The sequence below is a fragment of the Triplophysa dalaica genome, chromosome 1 (assembly GCF_015846415.1).
Source record: "Triplophysa dalaica isolate WHDGS20190420 chromosome 1, ASM1584641v1, whole genome shotgun sequence".
Lineage (NCBI taxonomy): Eukaryota > Metazoa > Chordata > Actinopteri > Cypriniformes > Nemacheilidae > Triplophysa > Triplophysa dalaica.
The window spans coordinates 1,030,089-1,051,330 of NC_079542.1; the positions used below are offsets into that span (position 1 = coordinate 1,030,089).

The 21,242-nt window shown below is 38.1% G+C and overlaps 1 long non-coding RNA gene across 1 annotated transcript; it reads left to right on the forward strand.

The window, feature by feature from the left end:
- Positions 1 to 4,500: 4,500 nt before the first annotated feature.
- LOC130437649 (uncharacterized) lies at positions 4,501 to 6,250 on the forward strand. The gene is made up of 2 exons (XR_008909215.1): positions 4,501 to 5,450; positions 5,563 to 6,250. It is a non-coding gene; the product is annotated as an uncharacterized LOC130437649 (long non-coding RNA).
- The last annotated feature ends 14,992 nt before the right edge of the window (positions 6,251 to 21,242 follow it).

Below are 21,242 nucleotides of genomic sequence, written 5' to 3' on the forward strand. Positions count from 1 at the left end.
AAATTAAGAGTGAAATGAGAAAAACAATAGGCGTGGCTTTCGTCTTGATCTGTGATTTGATTGGTTGTATATAAACAGCGGTCGCATTTTGAAATTAAGCCGGCTGCAGACTGACAGTTGAAGGGGAGGAGTTAACTGATGCTCCGCCCAAGCCGTCTAACTAAGACGCATAGTCATTGCAGTACTTTTTCAGATTTTAGCTGAACTTTGAGGGCACGCGATTTTTTATAAGATGAACTATTTACTATGAACTCTGAAATATTTCATGAAGAAAATAGACCTTTTTTATTTTCACTGGCCATTTTCAGCTTTGTGGTATTTCAGTCTCTAAAAACACCAGTTTGTAATAGTTTTTATATCCAATAAATATTATATGAGGTAACTAAAGATTCTGTCGTCAGGATCATGTCAATGAGCATTATGTGTCTTGATTACATCTCTTAGGGTGCGTTTACATTTGGCACTATCATGCGATCTCGATGATCCAAACTAGCAGATCAGATCTTCAGACTATCAGGACACGGCGTGTTACACTTGTCTTTTAAATGTGTATGTGGACAACATCCAGATGCAGATTGCATGTTAAAGCCAAATGTAAGCGCAACCTTAGATGGTGTGTGACACCTATAGTATCACTAGCACTGAAGAAGCTGAATCTGCATGAGTCAACAATCTTCAGTCACACTTATGATGGTACTGTGTTTGAAGACACCATTCCCTGACCCAAACCTGTCACAGGACTGGATCGTGAAAGGACCTTTGGGCAACTGATAGGAATGAAGGATTTCACTGTATATAAAGATTAAGGGTTGAACCTGACAGGGCCTGTACACATCATCAGAAAAGTGAGGAGAACCAGAGATGCAGGCAGATGATGATTTGAGACTGAGCTTCATGAAATGTAACTTTTGGAATAACATTTCTTTATTATTCTAAAAATAAAAACAACACCAACACGCTTATGCACACGCGCATTTTATGTTGTATCTCTATGGATAGGCCGGCAACAGTGTCATCTTTTACCAGCAATAAGAGATGTTAGGTCAGTAAACCATAATATTTCTCAACTCTTTTGCAAACTAGATCTCTATTTTCAAGGTCAATGCATTGAAATGTGGGCTTTTTTAATTAGATTAGATTAGATGATTCAACTTTATTGTCATTACACATATACAAGTACAGTGTAACGAAATGTAGTTTAGGTCTAACCAGAAGTGCAATTAGCAAGTGCAGGATATACAGTGTGAATAAATACAGAATACAATATTAGGAAAATACTATACAATGGGCATGTACTATGAAAATGTGACAGTCGGTATGTACTATGAACAATATATACAGAAGGCTATATACTGTGAACATTAATGTACAGGTGGTTATGAACAGATAACAATATAGACTATACAATAGTGCAAGTGACTTGAGTGTGCATTAGTTACAGACATTAGCTATTAAAGTTACAGTGCAGTAGATGAGTTAATGTGGTTATTAAAGGTACAGTGCAGTACATGAGTTATTGAAGTTAATGTATTCAACCTCAATGCAATTTACCAGTAAAAAGAGAATAAAAAATAAAAAGTTAATCTATTGAGATATATCTTTGAAACGTAATAAATATCTCTGAAAGTAATCCGTCTGTGCATCGTTTGAAGTGTTCCTGACAAGGTTTTAAAATGTGTCATAATCTTCAAGCAGCGGGAAAAAACAGACTTTACTACGTCTTTTGATGTAACAACCAGCCAATAGGAGTGCTTCTGATCATTATAGTTGTTCCACAGATATATGATGCCTTTCCAAACAGCGTCTGAGCGTGCAATGACAAGGAAGTACCACGTTGCTATGACAACACGTTGCACCCACACACCTGTCAAATGATTTCGACATGATTTAAGAGGTAAAAAGTTGGTTACTTTCTACCCTAAACAATGCCTAAAGAGTGAAACAAATAGAAAAAAGTTGCCTTGCTGTTTCAAAGGGTTTAAAAATCACTAAACCTATTTACTACATATGCCTGCCAAAATAAAAAAAAACGTGACTGTTAACATTTAAATACCACATATTTGATTGAATGTGGAGCTGCTGCCATTTCTTCAAATAACAGACGTGGTCCCACACAAAGCATTGTGGGTTATCTCTAGCAACCAAGGACACGGTTCTCACTAAATCCTTGGTGTTTCAAGTCTTCCGAAACCTTTACCCCTAACCCACACCCGAACCTTACTTTTACCATATACACTACCTATGATTGTTAAAATTGACATCATCACGCAACCGTCTTTTTTGGCAGACTCGAAACACCAAGGATTTAGTGAGAGCCCGAAGGATACATCTCATGTTTTTTTATGTTTTTATTAGAGATTAACATACGTAACAAAAGCACCGTAATTACACAATATAAATAAAGAAATATACAAAATTAGAGAAAGATGAATAACAATATACCATTAAAATAATAATACAAAATATATAAGAAGAAATAAAAAAATACAAACAAACACAGAAAATAAAAATGGGCATTCAAATACAAAAAGTTTGATTGTCAAGTTTCTTATTCTGTTTTTATATTTAATATTGTTTTAAAATCAAAATCAAGTTCAGTATGGCAGAAATTAATATATGAGGATATGTTATTTTGGTGTTATGGATGCAAATCTTAGCTAAAATAATAAAAAGGTTAAGAACATAATTTTGTTTGTCAAGCACTAATATATCTACAACTTTTCTAATGATAAAATGTATGTTTATTTGCAAATGCTTAAGTAATGCCATTAAAACAGCGACATCTGCAGACAGACACAAAGCTTCGTTCTCACGTGAACATGCCAGCTGAAGATAATGAGGACATGCATTATCCCCAAGCAGTTTGATGCTTAAATACATAACACAAGACTTTAATAATAAATACAAAACAGAAACCCACGAGGGGCAACCTAACAAAACAGGAGACAGTAATAACAAGACAAGACCGGACTAAGACTAACAACATTAAAACAAAACTAAAGTAAAGATTTAACAAGAACTACAACTGACTAGACTAGACTAGACTAGACTAGACTAGACTCGCCATACAATTGACACACACACAATGAACCAGCATTGGACAGACAACACAGGGGCATAATAAAGGGAACCAAATGAAGAGGGGAACAGGTGTGGGGCATGAAATCATTAACAATCAATAATGAGGAAACGAGAGGGCGGAGACAAAGATGAGACTGGAGAGTACGGAAGGCCATCAGTGCCAAATTGTCTCTCTCCACATTGCCACTAGAACAAGAAAAGCAAGACAAGATGGGGCGGAACAATGACAGCCCTATCCTGAAGTGTGACCAAAAAAGAAAAAGAAGTAGCGTCACGTCTTAAGACTTTAGTCATAACTAAAGCAACTAAAAACATGGCACATCATTAAACACACGTGGTTTGTTTGATCTGTAAGAGTGTTTAGCTCATTTGTTGGAAAATAAACAAAAATCTGTTTTTCTAAACACTGACAACTTTGAGATCACTGGCAACAGATGAAACAAAATATCAGTTTATTTTTAACACTTTATTTGAATGTATTCTGAAGCTCTTTGAATGCTATTTTCAGTGTAAAAATGTCTCTCACGTACCTTCTTGGGATCAGTTCCACATTTATGGAATGTTCTGCCCACTGCTTTTAGATCAGCAGATTCTGTAGCCATCTTTAAGAAAACACATCTTATCCATCAACACCTGACTGATCAGATCTGAGTTCTATCTCTTTTCTGCTCTTTCAGCTCTGTTTACTGTTGTAGGCTTTAGAGACCAGTTTTCTTTTTATTGCACTAATGCTTTTTGCTTCCATCGTTTCCCACATTTGTATGTCGCTTTGGATAAGAGCTAAATGTAAATGAGTCAATCACGCACACGTCAACAACATGTTAATGAAAGTTCAGAGAGATCTTGTAGCTGCAGACGTACGGACGGCGCTTGACATCATGAGGACTCTTTTAGTTCTTCTGCTCTTATCAGGTCAGTTTCACAAATGTCAAATTTATCATGAACATGTTTGATGTAATATAAGCTGTTTTCATGAATGTGGAGTGAAGTAACACATGTTCTGTGTGTGTTTCAGCTGTGTTAGATGTCTTGTTCTCACAGAGGTTTATCTATGTGAGTTCGACTATGACCTGGTATGAAGCTCAGAGATACTGCACAGAAGTGTACACCGATTTAGCCACAATTACAGACATGACCGATGAAAATAAGGCGAGGAGCTATACAGGGGGATCTGGAAAGGTTTGGATTGGACTGTATCGTAAGAATGTTATCTCTCCATGGATCTGGTCTGATCAGAGCAACTTCTTATTTAACCGATGGGCTGCTGGACAGCCAAACAATTATGGGTCCTTTCAATTCTGTGTTGCTGCGACAGCTGGTGGATGGGATGATCAGTCATGTACAGAACAGTTCTCTTTTGTTTGCTACAGTGGTGAGTATCGACCGTGTGGTTTTCTGTAAGAAAATGATTTTCTTTAATAAAGTTAAATGTTTGATCGTTTTGTAGGGGCTTGACAAACGCTCAATTTTTATGGGTGTGCCGCATTAAAGACTTGGAAGTAAACGTCCACTGCTATGATTGCATAGCAGTTTGCGTAGTCTTGCGTTGGAGCCTTATGTGAATTTTCTTGTACACATAACTGACTTATTTCCCGGATGTGATGTCAAGGCTTTGCGCATAGTTTGTATCGCCTATAGTTGTATGGTGTTTAATGATAAATGACCGTACCTGTCAGCATACTCGTGATCACGATCCGGACAGAAGATCACTGCGATCGCGGGTCTCAAATGTTAAGAGAGATTCCAAGATAAATAAACAAAAAGGAGACTCACGGTAACTTATGGATACGACCTAGCACCCGAAATAATACCAAAACAATTGGTATTTTGACTTTAAGCTCAAGGCCTGGTGTCAATAACAGATGCTATCTCAGTAACAAGGGTGTTTTCAGTTCTGACACTTGAATACGATTCCTTCTTGTATAACAAAAGCTTGGGTTAAAATTGAGGTCTTAATTCATTCCCCCTTTAATGAATGAATGAGGTTGGCCACTTGCAATTTAACTCTGGGTTTACCAAAGAAAAGCTGCTCCCAACCAGGTTAGTTTCAAGGTGCAAGTTACTACAGTTACTGACTCTGAGTATAAGTGACCTCTCCTTTAGAAACAGGCTTCGGTTACCCTGCTCTCTCAGGTTTGACACACCTCACAATCTGAAACGGAAAACCCAGAGTTTCCCTCAGTTCATGGTTGATATACTCAAGATTTTTCACTAAACCTCCTTTCTGAAACTGCTACATTAGCTTTGTTATTAATTTTTCTCCCACCGCTGCTCCTCCCACAGAGAAGAAGAGACAGGTGTTGAGAGTGGAAGTGAAATCAGATGAGAACGTGAACGATCCTGAAGTGAAGAAGAAAGTTCTGGAGAAGGTGAATGATGTTTGAATGTGTTTCTTCATGTTTATTGCTGATAGATAATGGAGTTCATGATGCTGATTTAAAGTGATGTAAGTCTGATGATGATGGTGATGATGATGTTCAGATCCAGCACATCCTGAACATGAAGGGCTTGGAAGGCAACGTCACGCTGTCATGGAGAAATCAATCCGATGGGAATGTCTTCCAGAAGAAGCAGAAGAATAAAGAGACTCAGCACACCTGCCATTGAACTACAGCTGCAGACTTCATTATCATACATAGATATGGTATATGCTACAGGTGTATATACACACAATAATATAAAAGTCTTAATCCTCTGAGGTAGTGCAGTGACATAAAGCAATAGTGCATCCGAGTCAAATAGTAAGGAGGTTATTGCACCTTTATAGGAGTTTTTATTGCACATTTTCATGGTGGGGAGTGTGTAAGAGGTTATCCCCTTACCCGCTGTCTGCACCTGGGTCCTCTGTCCTTGTTCCCTCACCATTTCATGACATGGGGCAATTCATGCTATTAAGAAACCATTAACTACGACTTTTCCCCCAATAAACTCTTAGTTTGTTGCTTATTAATAATTAGTAAGATAGTTGTTAGGTTTAGGTAAAGACGAGACCGGAGAGAGTGTGTGGAAGGCCATATGGGCCATAATTGCCTCTCTTCACACAAAACATGGGGTTCTCTCATGGTTCTGTAACATCTTGTCTTGCTTTTCTTGATCTAGTGGAAGAACAATGACACAGATTAAAGATGTTTAACAGAAAAACCTGTAAATAAAACAAGAATTCAGTCAATTTGATGAAATATTGGTTGTATTTTTCATTATTACACTTTGTAATGGAGACCAGGAGGCCTATTACAGTTTCTCATTTTAGGTCATAACTGAAGATTTGATACGTTAAAGATTTTTCGCAAATTCCCATCACAGAAGCAAATCTAACACTGTGTCCTAACCAAAGGCACCAGAGCTGTAGTGATGTCACACTGAGGAAGGGACGATTTAACACGGAACTTGGGAAAGGTGAAAGATTTAATAAACTAAAGGTGATAACAGGAACAAAAACTGGGTATTCAAAAACATCCACGGGATCAAACAGGGTTTTCTAATAAACGTCCAAAGAACACAGAGGGTCATCCAACATAGCATCACATTACATTTCCATTTAGTCATTTGGCAGACGCTTTTATCCAAAGCGACTTACAGTGCACTTTTTACAGGGACAATCCCCCTGGAGCAACATGGAGTAAAGTGTCTTGCTCAAGGACACACTGGTGGTGGCTGCTGGGATTGAACCAGCAACCTTTGATTTACCAGTTCAGTGGTTTAACCCACTAGACCACCATCTCACATTAATACCAGACTATAAAAAAAGGGCAGGTGAGAATATATATTGTCCAGGTAATGGGTTGCAGGTGCAAAAGTCAATGATGACTGTCACGGCCCCTCCTCTGCTTTGCAGGGGCGGTTCCTCCTGTAGGCAGAGGAGGGTCGTTAGTGATTGGAGCCACCTGGGCTCAGGGTATTTAAACTGCTTCACTAACCTCTCTGTCTCTGGCTCTGCTCCTCCAGGTATGATCCTGTTTTGTTTGTTCCTTTGTAGTTTTACTTAGTTTCCACTCAGTCATGTTCACACCCACACAGATTCACACATCCATGCACTTTGCATACACTTTATATTATGACATTATCACACCTCATTCCTTTTTCTTTGTTTAAAGTTAATAGTTTGGGTTTACAATAAAGACAACCTTTTTTGGCCTATACCTTGTTGTGCGTGTCCCCTCATTTTTGCCACAGGCTATGAGCCGGCCTGTGACATGACGGACTCGTGTGGGAAAAGGACATCCCGGTGAAAAAATGGGGAAAACAGACTAGGGGACCGATGGAGTGTTACATCAATACTCGACAAAAGCTATGTTTTCCATTTTATTCAACAAAATTTTGTCCCAACCAGAAGCAACGAGCAATGACTGTTTCTTTTCTGGAAAAGGTTTCTATTTCTGAGACGTCGCGGCTGACAGCTCCGCCCACACTACGGTCTCATTCGATGTAAGTTCTGCACTTCATGAATATTAATTGCCAAACATGGATGAGGAAAGGCTACTGTATATAGGTTTGATTACATAAATCTAGATTCTGAAATGATAGCGTTGCGTCCGGTGAGACATTACTGAAGTCATTATTATGAAATAAATCTTATTACGACATAAATATTTTCTCTCATACACGTTGCTCATAAATAATCGTACCCTTTTATTCAACACTTTTTGCGACCTTCTTTTTGCCAAGATAAAAGGTCGGAGTCTTCACATATAATGCCTGATAACTTCAGAGAACACTTGACCAGAGATTGAGACAGTTCCTTCAATACGGTTCTCTCCAGACCCTTCAGACTTCCAGCTCCTTGTTGGTGCTTCTCCTCAGGTCAGGGAACTAGGCCGCCACTGTCAGCTTTCCTGTAGCACAGTGGCAAGAGCGTTGCGTTAACAACGCAAGGTTGTGGGTTCGATCCCAGGGGATTGCAAATACCTATGTATAAATGTATAGGATAAAGCAATGTAAGTCGCTTTGGATAAAAGCATCTGCCAAATGCGTAAATGTAAAGGTAATGTCATCCAGGCCGCCCAAATGTCTTTCTTCACAGCTTTGAATGGCTAAAGGTGGCACCAGCCGATGAATGAGGGTGTCTTCTAGCGAAACGATTAGTCATTTTCTTCTATGATACAAATCTATATATTCCAGATCATTTTAAGTTCATGGCTCTGGGGCGCCGAGCCAAACGGCTGCTAGAGTGAGAGAGACAATAGTCATCTACTAGAGGGAGACATCAGTCGTCCTCAGCTAGTGCCTACAATTCCTGCAAAGTTGTATTTCATTATAGTTATCTCTGAATTTGGTAAAAAAAAGGTTTCTGCAAAGTGCGGCAAGTGCTGTCTGCACACTTCAGCAAGTATTTCCCTGAGCAGGAGTGCGTTTCCCGAACAGCAACAGACCACCATAGTATGATGGATCATTAGGGAAATTAACAACGTAGTTATGACTGTTTCCTCAAAATAGTATTAACTCATTTGAACCAAGTTGGATCAGCAGTCTCGTTGATGATGCCACACACCTGGAGGAGTAATGACGTCTACTATCGAATTAATATGAAAATCTTGCTGTAAATAACATAGATTTTTGTTTTCAGTCGTTTTATTTCATAATATTTCAATCATTCATACGTTTCCGACTACTTAACTCCGCCCAGGGATTCCCCAGGGTCCAAGAGCCCTTAGCTTCATGCACATTGCAGGGGCAAAGAGGAGGTACAAACATGCATCTTATCAACCTTATATAATCATGTATATTTGTTTTATGTGTGGGGTGACGGGAGTTGGCGAGTAAAAAAAAAAAAAACTTTTCCCTGCAAAATTTGTTAACATGGTCTTGACATGCACATTTTCTGTAGGTACGTTTAATGATCATTAATTGGTTTGGTGTAAAGTTATTAAGATTTTGAACGGTCTCTCTGTCTAGCACCAGCTTCCCTTTACCTGTTTGAAATGATGAGCGGCACAATCAAATCGGCTTATTTCTTGAGGAGAAATCCATACAACTACACTGCACACAGATTCACTTTTAGCTTTATTATGACTGTTAACATTTACAATATTTCCAAATCCTTTTAAAGCAAAGTACAGATATGAACAATATATAGAAAGTAAACAAGTTTGAATACAATGATAGGTAAATAGAAAGAGTTCTTGTATAACATAAAATGAAATAAATAATAGCTATAAAAGGAAATGCTATGAAACGGGCTAAATATAATGAATACATTGAGCCCATGACACACTACTGCTGTTCTACAAACTATATCTTGGGCTATGACACTAACAACACAAATTCAGTGAGGATTTAGGCACCAGATCAATAATAGAGAAAACTATGATAGAAATCACTGAATAAAATCAACGAGCATTTGCATAAAGATTCAGTCTGTACATCTAGGCTTTGGTTTGAGAAGAGGAGGAAAAGTTATAGCAAAAGTCGATATCTAGAATGGGGAAAATGCAAGTATTGACTGAGAATCTGCGGTCGGTAGGAGATGAGCCAGATGACTTTCTTTAACGCTTAACGAGGTTTAACATACCCAAGCATGACCAGGACATTTCTGTCAAGCCTTGTCAAAAACACTAGCCGCTGTTAAAAGAACGATTTCAATTGTCCATTATAAGAAAACAGTTTAACGCAAAACCAAATTTCTATTAAACCTTAAATGTAATAAACAATACAGCTACTGTTAAAAGAACAAGAACTTAATTGGGCTCAAGGCAGTTGTTTTTGTTGATATCAGTCATAAACAAAATGTACTTAATTCGTTTTTTTTGTAAAGTGTGCAAGTGACGCCCGCACTGACACAGCCAGACTCCTTGGTCCTTCATCTCCATGGCGATGATGGCATGTGGTTTAAATCAAAACAAACAAATTTGAAAGAGGGGGGGCAATTCCCCCATTCCATCATGTGATGCCTGCATCGACACAGACAGAGAACTCGGTCCTTCATCTCCGTGCGACGGTGGCGTGCAGTTAAATATCTAAACAAAAAAAATTGAAAGTGGTGGGGACACGAACGGGATTTTGAAAAGATGAGGAGCCATGTCCCCTTTGTTCCCAGTGGAAATCACGCCCCACATCCAGAACCAGGTTAAAGATGTTTAACACAAGAACCTGTAAACAAAACATAGATTCAGTAAATCATATATATTCTTTATTATCACACTTAATTGTAAAGACCAACAGAATTTTTTTTTTGCGTTTATTTTCTTAAGTTTATCCAGTACATTTGTTCTTTTTCTATATTTTTGTTTTCTGTTATTCAAAACTGTATTTCCCAATTTTGGTCCTGAATCACCCCCAGCACAGCTTTGACATATCTCTCTCGTTAAATACACAACTGTATTAAACAACTGTTGTTTAATTTAAATGATGGATGTCAGACAGAATTATGCTTTCTGGATGCAGTTATAACTACAGTTTTTTACCCAATGATGCTGTGTTACTTAAGCAGGAAGTTACATCATAATACAGGAGCTAAAGGTGTCACTTCACTACATTTTAAAGTGTGTACTCGCCTCTCTCTTCATCCTTCTGTTCTTCTGTCTTGGGTAGTTGTGTCCAGGACAGTTTAAAATCAGAGATGTTCAATCCCAGAACAGACCGCAGCTAAAATTCATCAAATATTTCAATCCGCAGATTAATTGAAATGTCATTTCTCATTCTCTCATCACCACTCATCTCATGTATTTACACAAACAATCTCTTAAAGGTGCCGTTCACTGTGATTACACATTTCAAGCTTTAGTTAGTGTGTAATATTGCTGTTAGAGCACAAATAATATCTGTAAAATGATATTAGCTCAAAAGCTCAAAGTTCAGTGCCAAGCGAGATATTGTCATTAACAGAATTCACTTATCAAGGACTACAGAGAACTGCTGGATCGGACTACAGCCCTCTACTTCCCGGGTACATGATGTCACTATTCCGAGTGCTTTTAATAACCTCCGCCCAAAGGAATACGCCAATAAAGGGGCGAGATCTTCCTTATAGAAGAGGTAGAGCCACAGGAGTAGTGTTTGGTTATCAGAGATTGTAAACATTTGTCTGAGCTTCACACTAAACTACTTTCACTTTCATCACAGTCCTACAGCTGGTTATAAGAGTTCAGTAACACACATTCTAAGACAACCAACCCTCAAATAACAGCTTTATGACTTTAACATCGACTGTGAAAGCTGTTCGTCAAAGATTGACGTTTGCACATGCACTAGCAGACATTCGTTACACTTTGATGGATCCACATGTTTTTAACTAATGAAGTGAATTTGACGGCATTGTTTTTGCTGAAAGCCAAAGTTTATGAATACGTGCACTGAAAGGGGGACCGACCAATCACGTCAATCCCGGTCAGCTTTACCAACGAGAATAGGGACAGCGGTGGAGAAAAGACTTGTAATATGTGAAATATAAAGCATTTTTTGAAACTAGAAACATGAACATCCATTGTTAAACACCCTAAACACAAAATCAAAGCTTCGAAAACAGCCCAAGAATGGCACCTTTAAATCATCATTTTAATTTTTGTATTTTAAGACTCTTTTTTTTCTCACTTGTTGAAGGATTTTGTCGCTCTCAGCTAATACATCACCACTGGAGGACAATTTCAGTCTCAGAAAGTGTTTTCTTATACGATCTGAAACACAAATTCAACAATGACATACACGTTAAACCCTGACCCTTCTAATGCGTTCTATTGTGCGCTGTGTCAGGTGTAGACACGGTGTGAGACCACGATAATAAACGCAGAAGGTTTTCCGATGTGTTTATGAACAGTTTCACATACACACGACAGCATTGTCAAAACGATCTGCATTCACACGGATCCGGGAAAACGAATGAAAACACTGTATTAGGCATGCCAGGCCAGTGGATGGTGGTGTTGCATTGTAAAGGAATACGACGTGTCTACACACATGGGCTACACAGCTATAGACTGTTTCACCTGGACTGCACTTAATGTAATGTTATGTAATGTCACACAAAACTATTCTCTGAGTTATGACTCATTCATTCAGTAATTACATTTTCCATAGACCTCCACTTCGCACAAAGTCATATAAGCTGTACGTCCAGTCATGACCACATTCACAAAACGTCCCTCCATCCCATGACATGAGTAACTGATGGTGTGACCAGCTAGAAGACCAGAAGTTACAGCACATCTAGAGAAAGAAAATCAAAGTCTCTAAAGATTCATTTTGATTTAAATTGATCAATCTCAAAAGAGTTGTTTATTTGGAATAATTTACATGGGATTGTTGTTGCCGTTGTAGTCCAGTGAGTTTCCAATACGAATCTCTGCGCCATTGGTTCGTTCCTCACAGCACCCTGGTCTGGCACTGATGATCACTGTAGTAATCTCATAAATATCCAAAAGATCCAACCTCCACCACGGGCTAGTTTGATAATCTGTTGCAGCACAGTATGTACCAGTATCTAGTCCGTATCTTACACCATCTATGGCATGCTGAGGTACACGGCCGGTATATATTGATGACTGTGTAACTGTCCCATTAAATGCTAAATTACCTAATAAAGATGTATTCAAAGAGAGTTGATCAGTCAATGTGTCGATATATAAGTACATCTGTGAGAATCAACTAATAACCATTTGAATCTAATAACCAATAATATGATACTTCATTACTGTTTTAAGATCAATATTAATATCAACTTATTAAAAACAAGAAAGCTCAACTTTAAACCTTAAATGGCACAGGTTAATTCTCTGATCAATGACTTATAAATCACACATTTTGAATGATTGATCAGTTAATATAGCTGCAAGATGTTATACGGGGCCAAGCCCCTAACATGCAGCACACAGCCATACTTGCACAGAGCAACAACAGGAAAAACTGAAGATATATAACATATGTGTAAAACAGAGAATGAGTCAAAATGAATTTATACTTTATACGTAAGCCCAACAAACGCACAATTCGAGGGATTCGAACCCACAAGCACAATTACTCTAGACTTGTGGTTTAGTAATTCACACTCAGCTGTTACTTTGCACCCAGGCTCCTGAGGAGCCATTTTAAAGCTGCAAGCAGTGATATGTACCAATACACAAAGCTGCAGCTATGCCAGGTATATACAATCAGTTTAGTTTAATACGAGGAAGAGACAATGAGGAGGTTTTTCTCCCAAATTTCCCTAATTCAAAAATATGTACCAAATTTGAACATATCGTTCATGAGATATTGCAATTCATGACAATTTTCAAAATGGCTGCAAGTCTGTTCATCTAGAGATCATATGAGCCAATGACAAGGGGGATGACTTGTACCACTTGGTTCAAAAGTTACAATTTAATATAATTTTTAAATTGCTATTGGCGCTATGGAGTGAGTTCTAGAGACCCTTTATTTGGTCACATGACTATTGTGGACTAACACTACGATTGTCCCATATTTTAGCATTTTCCTACATATAGGAAGGGCTGTCATAGACTCCTATTGGTTAAAATAGAATTTTGACTTAAATCAGCAATAGTGGACTTGGCCACTAACAAGTCCACTGTTCTAGCACTATCTAGAAATATAGAATAATGTTTGAGAAGTTACCTGTGTCGTAGACCTCCACCTCACACAGAGTCAGACGAACTATATGTCCAGTCATGACGACATTTACATAACGTCCCACCAACCCATGACATGAGAAACCGATGGTGTGACCAGGTAGAGTATCAGGTGTTACAACACATCTAGACAGAAAGAGAGAAAATCAATGAATCTCTGTAGAGGCGTTTCAATCAATCAATCAATGAAAAGTGTTGAAGTGATGTCATGAATAACTTTACATGGGATTGTTGTTTCCATTGTTCTCCAGTGAGTTTCCAATACGAATCTCTGCTCCACTGGCTTCAGACAAATAGCCTTCATGAGCACTGATGATCACTCTACTAATGTCATAAATTTCCAAGAGATCCAACCTCCACCAAGGGTTACTTTCACTTATTGTCATGGAGCAGAATGCATCTCCATATCTTACATCATCTATGGCTTTGTCAGCTACATAGACGGTATGTGTAGATGACTGTGTAACTGTTCCTTTTAATGCTAAATTCTCTAGAAGATATATATTCAAAGATGTATATTTGATTAGTCAGTCTGGAGATGTGTATAAAGAACATTTTAATGTTTGAAAGATGAAAGTGTATCGAGAATGTCAGAATCTGTTCAGCTCATCAAACATAAATAAGACTTTTAGATCCTAGTGTGACTTTGTTGTCTGAATTGTGTCACAGGTGTTTTGGAGTGATCGACTGTGTCCTTATGAATTCATTCTTCACACGTCAAAAGCGCAGAAGGTGTTCTATCAGTTTGATTCACACAACGCACATAAACTAGCAGCTTAACAACTGTTCACGTACATTGACTAGTCTACATGCACCTTGATAACACAATGTACATTTTTGTTAAAGTTGTGTTTCATTTTAATTTTTACTGTTTGTTTATTAAGTTTAACATACTGAATATGAAGTACACATAAAAAATTTACCATCGGCAGCACAAAACCCCCCTGAAAAATATTCTCACACATTTATATATTGGTATTATCAGGCAGAAATGACAAGGCACTGGCACGACACTGCCCTCAAAACAACAGTTTAACACAACAGTTAGTTAAAGGGGTTAAGAATAAGCCAATCAGAGACCGTGTTATCAGGGGCGTGTTTACCATTTGGGGAACCTAAGCAAGCTCAAGACCTGAGGCTTGGTTTGAATTGCACAGCAGCATTGAGTTCATGGAATTATTGAGACCTACATACAAACAAATATAAACTGGATTTGTTTTTAACGTTGAACCCCATAACACCACAACATTCTCTACAGGTTTGTTATGAGAATAAACCTTCTTGGTTTAGGGAGGAAAACATGTCCTTTAAAGAAAGTAAAAGGTGCAAGATTCTTCTTTTCATGATTCTTTTCATAGTATTGTTTTGCTATATTCGTTAAATACGTTTTAGATTTCTTTCCTTTTCTTTTGCTTTCTTTTCTTTTTGAGCTCCGCTTTGATACGTTTCATTGCGTATATTTTAGTGTCTAAATCAAGCGTCAAATGATTTTACTACTTGTGGTCACTAGGGGCCCTCCAAGCATGAGGGGCCCTACTCGATTGCGGGGTGGTTAACAACGCCACTGCATGTTATTGAAGGAGGTGCACAATCTGGCAGGGGTGCATTTCGCAGCACAACACTGGTTTCATGTAATCACCTTAATCGCATTTATGCTGCTCTGACCAAGGTGCGAATGTGCCTCCGTCACGCAATTTAAGCGCACATTTGTAGTAATCATGACATTCTGGAGTTTATCATCGACGCAACTCGCTGTCAGCAACCTCTGCTCCTTAACTTCATACAAAGACAGTGCGAACGTGATAACACAACTGTTGCGGAGGCATTTTCCATCATAATTCTATATGCGTCAAGGCACTGAATAACCATAAAATACGTCCACACAACGCTGTTTTACATGTGACGTGAATAAATTAAAACGATATCCAGTAACACACACCTAGTGTCTCTGAGATCATCTTTTGTGTTGTGGATTGCAGCAAAAAATCAGACTAAAAAAATGTTCATGTTCACGGGAGTAAAGAGGTTTGCTCACGTCCTGTTACTGCATTTAATTCCTTACTTTGGTTATAGAAATAACTGCATTAGTGCTGCGCATTTAAACGTAGTCACTGAAGTATCTTTCTGATACTTTATAACGGATCTTAGTTTAAAGGGGACCCATTCTCAAAAATGAAAACTCTCTCATGATTTACTCACCCTGAAGTTGTACGATAACCCTGGACCTCCGTTCATCTTCGGAACACAAATGCAGAACGTTTTGATAAGGTTTCTAAGGAGCTTTCTGTCCCCCACAGACGGAGTTCACAACGCATGCGTGACGTGTTGAGCAGACGCAGGAGCTTCCGTTCTATGTCAACACCACGTGTAAGTTGTTGGTTTTGTTTGCGCACAAAAAGTATTTTCGTCACTTCATACAGTTAAGGATGATGCGCTGGAGTGACATGGGCTATTTCAATGATGTCTTTACTCACTTTCAATGCTTTGAATGATGGTTACGTTGCAGTCTATGAGTTAAGACTGAAAGCTCCCGGATCTCATCAAAACTATCTTCATTTGTGTTACGAAGTTGAACGGAAGTGCTCGATTATCGAATGAGTTCAGAGTGAACAGACTATTCAGATTCACAGTTTTACATCATTCTATAATTTCTATGTGAAGAATCAAAAGAATTGATTACCTGATGAAATACCTGGAATACAAACAAGACCTGTTGAAAAATCATTTGAATTTTCTCTTTAAAAGCGGTGTTAAAGATTAGAATGGCAGATGACTGACAGCATGTATAATGTTGAGATGATGATGTTAGGTGTACACACCAGAAATTAAGCTCAGATGAATGATTTTGTCCATCTCACTGCTGGACAGAATGAATATAAGAATGGAGAATATAAGAGGATTGAGATTCTTATGGGTTATGAGCAGAACTTACCTCTGGAGTTACAGATGAAGATTAAACTCAGTGTGAGAGTCTTCCTCTCTTCTTCACTCTTCTAGCAGTCTATCAGTACATCCCTCTGGACATTTGACTGTCACTGTTTCCACCCTCATCATGACGTCACCACAGTCTGATTTTCTGATGAATGTTTAGAACATTTCCCAAACTTCTCAAATGAATGAAATGAAAGTTGAATGGCAACACAAACATATTTAATGGCAAGATAGTAAAACTATTGTCAGTGACAGTCATTCACTGCGATAAACTGTTTATGATATGATTCATCACAAGTCAAATGATTTTCAGTGATCAACATCATCCGATAAACCAACTTTACTTGTTATTTCAAGTCTAATTTACAAATCAAATTGGGTGTCATGAAAATGAGGATCTTGTGAGGTCTGTACCAGGACAACAGCAGATAAGCAAAAATAAAATGATGTTTGTGTTGATGTTATTTTGATTGATTGATTTCATGAACACAAGTCAACGAAAGATTATGTTTTCTCGCCCTGATAATCCCTCTCATCATGTTTTGTGTCATGACCTCAGAATAAAGACATTTTCTTATGGACCATTGAAACCCAGAGTTGATTGAATGAAAGCTGAACTCAATAGACTGACGTTGAACTCATTCTCTACATGTTATTGAGTCGTGAAGTCTCTCAAACATGTGTATTTTTGTTCAATGAACTTTGTGATTTAAAGTTGTGATAACACAAAGTGTTGAAAGAATTCATGACCAACTCTGTCGACCATTAGATTAACTCAATTCTCCACAGAAATGTATTTTGAAGTACATCAATTTTTTTTCTAAAACGTTTGTTAAAAACTCAAATAAAGTGAGAAAAATCTATTTTTTTGGAAACATAAATCATTGAAATATTCAGGCGCAAGGGTTTATAGTTATTCTTCATCATTTTAAGTTCATTGCTCTAAATGTTTGGGTCATGTTTAGTTGTGATATGATGTTCTCATGATCGTTGTAACGAGTATTACAATCTTTCGTTTGCTCTCTGAAACTTTCCAGTGTTCGTTTCAGTAGGAAAATCCTGCCGTCCTCATCGGAGAGTCTTCATATATGATTTGGATAAACAAATTTGGCTTCCCAGAATTTGCAATGATTTAGCAGAACTGATCTCACGACGGTCAAATCATTTCTTGAAACTGAATATTGAGTCCAAATAGGTTCTGGGGTCTTTAAATGACAGCGGTGACCTGTACTTCACTGCAGATTTTATGCCGAAACATCATTAGGGAGTACTGCACTTTAAATACTTTGAAAAAGTTGTCAACGGAATTTTTGCTAATTTAAATGTCATTGAGCAGGTTTAGGGCCAGATTTACAGGGCAAATAAGCATGACAGCACAATGAAAAATAAATGCAGATGGGAGTGGAACTTTCTGCAGGTGATTTGCTGACACACATTTAGGGACACAGGCGCAACATCTCATTTCCATAATGACCTACACAATGCTTCTCACATTAGAATAGAGTTGATGAGGTGAGGTGTTCAATAATGACGCAGACACCAGCACAATCCTTCAAATAATCTCTCATGAATATCGTGTTTGACACAGAAACTCCTAAGTAAATGCAATATGGTTGCTCTTCACAAAATGACTTTCTTACTTGGTATTTTGTCTTGTTTTCCAGTTTAAATGGCTAAAAAGGACTGAATCAAGATGCATTTTCTTTACAAGCAAAATAACCTAAGAAAATAAGTCTTGTTTTTAGACTAAAAATATGAAATTTCAGTACATTTTTACTTGAAACAAGCAAAAGACACATGCTTTTGAGACATCAGACAGATTTTGCCCCCCCATCGACTCCTAAAGCAGGAAATAATACAATGGTAGTCAAAAGTGCTCCAGAACTCTCTGCTGTCCTACATTCTTATACATACAACATATATAATGTATGGAAGTCAATTTGGGGCAAGATCTGTCTGGTTATAAGAATTCTTTCAAATATCTTTCTCCGTGTTCATCAGAACAAAGACATTTCTACACATTTGGAACGACTCATAGGAGAGTAAATGATGACAGAATTTTCATACTTCGTAGAACTATCACTTAAACTTTACGTGAGACAATACTTCTTAACTTGTTCCCCAGTTTCTTGTTAGGTGGGCAACCATAGGATATATTTTGACACATACTTGAAGAATAATCCTCATTGACAAAAGACAATAGTTTATCTCATCTTAAATTATATGAAGTGTGTGCTGCAAACGTGAACATTTTTGATGATTGGTTGCTCCATGGTTTTTGGGCTTTCAGTTTTACCCCATAGTTTGTGCTTGTTTGCATTGGCCGCCTGCAGTTTTTCAATTGTTTTGCCTCCAGATAATTGCCATAAGGTTGACCCTAAATGGCTCTACAGACCTTTGACTGGATTTGCTGTCATGTAAAAATCTTGAGATGACAACTAGATTCCTGCAAACATAATTGAGTCATTTGTGTTGTATAAACCTACATTGTACAACTTAAACGCCTATAATTAGAAATCTGTGTATTTATATAGCACATTTCACACACAGAGCTCATTCAAAGAGCTTTACATAATACGCTCTGATTCACGAGTTCACTTTGAGGTCAGCAGCTGCCCCTTGTGGCTAAAGTTTTCTAAACTGTGATGACGTAACGAAGCCTCTAAGCTTCATGAAAGAGCGTTTCATTAATCTCCTATCAGTGGGCAGTTGTCTATAGAGAATGTGAAGCTGATGTCATGCCCTGTGTTCATGTTGCGGTGTCGCCGCCATCTTGTGAGGATAATACTACACAGCTGTTATTGTTTTGATATGTTCAGTTACTTGTCGGCTTATTCTCCGGCTGCGTAACATACAGACGTAACGTACAGGCTAAAAACCTGCTGCTGTTTTTGTCTTCGTTGTTAATTAAACAAAAAATACAACATCACAAACTTCTCTTGACTTAAAGGCGGGGTGTCTGATTTCTCTTAGGCGTTGTTGATGTTCAAATCACCAAAACGGACACACCCCTAACCCAATCTTTCGCTTTCGTCAGCGCTCGGCTCGGCTAATGACCGTCCTGTGTACTGTGAAACCCTCCTGCTGACTGGCTACAAGGTTGTTTTGGTAATCGGCCCGACTCGAATTTTCTCGAATGTTCCGTCGAATTTGAGGGGATTTCTGAGTCGGACGACTCCTCTTTTGAGTTGTGCCTAATTTATCCTTTCTTGTACGTCGTTTGTCATCCAGTGTACAGTGGGATTCGAGAGCCAATTACCATCTCCTGACCGGTAATCAGAAGGTCGGAAGAATTTCTGACATGTCAGAAATTTTGGTTGCTGTTCGTGATAGTATCGCAGTGTTGAAACCGAGTTACGAACCGATTGGTCCAAATTCGTTATGTTTTCTCTCACTGCGCAAAAATCAAACCATGGCTTTGTGTCGTGTGGCATGGACTGAAGTGATGGAAGCAATGTAACAATCTCCACTTACTATTATTTAAGTTTTAACGTTACCGCAGGGTTCTGTAAAATTGATGTAATCAAATTGCATTCTACAAATGTTATAAAGCATTAAACATACACATGGAATTAAATCACCAACTGCTTGTATTAGTGCACCGGATTTCAGTTATGCATAAGCTTGATAAACACAATACAAAAACACATGAGATCACCATTCCAATCAAATACCATGAAATCAGTCCAGTTGAAAATATTAGAGACATCTCAAAGTTCCAAAAGACGAGATGAATCCACAAAAACTGGAGTTCTCACCCATGTAAGCATCTCAGGGAGTTCATCAAGCCTCGCCCAGGTAATCCAGAGTATTCCACAAACGATTCCAAAAAAGGAAAACCTCATAATCCCATGATAAGGAGCCTCAAAAACAAAATGGCATTTCCCAGTCCATGTGCCTGGCCAAAGTCTCTGATCATTACAATATCATTGAGATTTCCCAGACCATTTTCCAACACCTTTGTTGTCTGGTGGTTTATCAGGCCTCTCCCTTTCAAACAAACTGGACACCCCCTCTTATCTCCTGGATGATGTCAAAATAAAAGGCTTTCAACAACAACAAAAAAGTCCATAAACAAAAATTAACTCCAACGAACCCCACCCATTAAATACCTGCACTTTATTTCTGTTTATTTTGTGGCAGTGTCACAGCAGGACTTGTCGAAAAATGGCAGCAAAATGTATGTCATGTATCACCGTATCATGACAGATATGCCAGAGAGGGATGTTGAGAGGATATAGCTGCAGAGCTAAGGCTGCCTAGTAAGTTCTTTTTAGAAAGTTAACTTCAGTCTTGGCCCGTTTGTGTGTAGGCAGAAATAGGACCAATACAATTAAACTAACATTACATATCCCATTCATATGTTAAGCTAAAAGGTGATATAAATGTGTAAGCCGATTGGATCAAGTGAAATCACAGATTTGAAATGTACACTACTTATTTAAAGTGTGTGTTTGTTCTGTTGTTCATAAAAAAAGCTCTTGTGTGTATAGCTCTTATTTAAATAACTCATATTTATTCATTACAAGATGATGGTTTAAAACACATTTTGGGTAAGACACAATAGAAATGTTACAATAGGATCCAGTAGTAACGTTTTACATGGTGTAATTGTTATGACATATCTTTTCCAGAGTGGCATCACTTAGAACCCAGTGTGGCAAACTTCTG